This window comes from Didymella exigua (genome assembly GCF_010094145.1).
Source record: "Didymella exigua CBS 183.55 unplaced genomic scaffold M421scaffold_67, whole genome shotgun sequence".
Classification (NCBI taxonomy): Eukaryota; Fungi; Ascomycota; class Dothideomycetes; order Pleosporales; family Didymellaceae; genus Didymella; species Didymella exigua.
Genome location: NW_022984841.1, coordinates 40,195 through 40,764, shown reverse-complemented (window position 1 = coordinate 40,764; position 570 = coordinate 40,195).

Sequence of the window (570 nt, the reverse complement as noted above, 5' to 3'; positions counted from 1 at the left end):
CCCCTGCTGCTAGCACCTGCCTGCACTCTCCCCTCACGCCTCTCTACTTCAAGTTGAACCTCAGCATCCTTTTGGGTAACTATTACCCCTGCTTCTACCTGTGATAGAGTCCCCCCCTTCTGTATTTGCTTCTTCTTACTCTTTTTACGCTCAGAAGCAGCCTGATTTGCTTGCTCAAGACTATCTATCTGAGCTTCAAGCAACGTGTGTGAGTGTACCTTCAAAGTTAACCCCTTTTTAACCTGCAGCACCATCTTAAGAATAGACTCAGGTGAGGAACTCCTATAGTCCCTTATCCTCTTAAGAATCAGCGTTGTTTGAGCCTCTATTTCCCAGGCGTTGCTTGGTGTTTTGGGCTGCTAAGGGGTACTCCTGGGTAAAGGTAGTGTTGGTGTACGAGGCTTCACTTCAAGCCTTGATAGCACCACCTCTAGGTTATCCGGAACTAAGCCAGTTGCTCTGAAGCTTGATAGGATATTGTCCTTTGAGAAGGCCTGGTCAAATACTAGGGTAAGTGCAGCTAGGAAGGCTTTCTTGTCAATGTGGTTGATATGGCAGTTTGCCAAGACT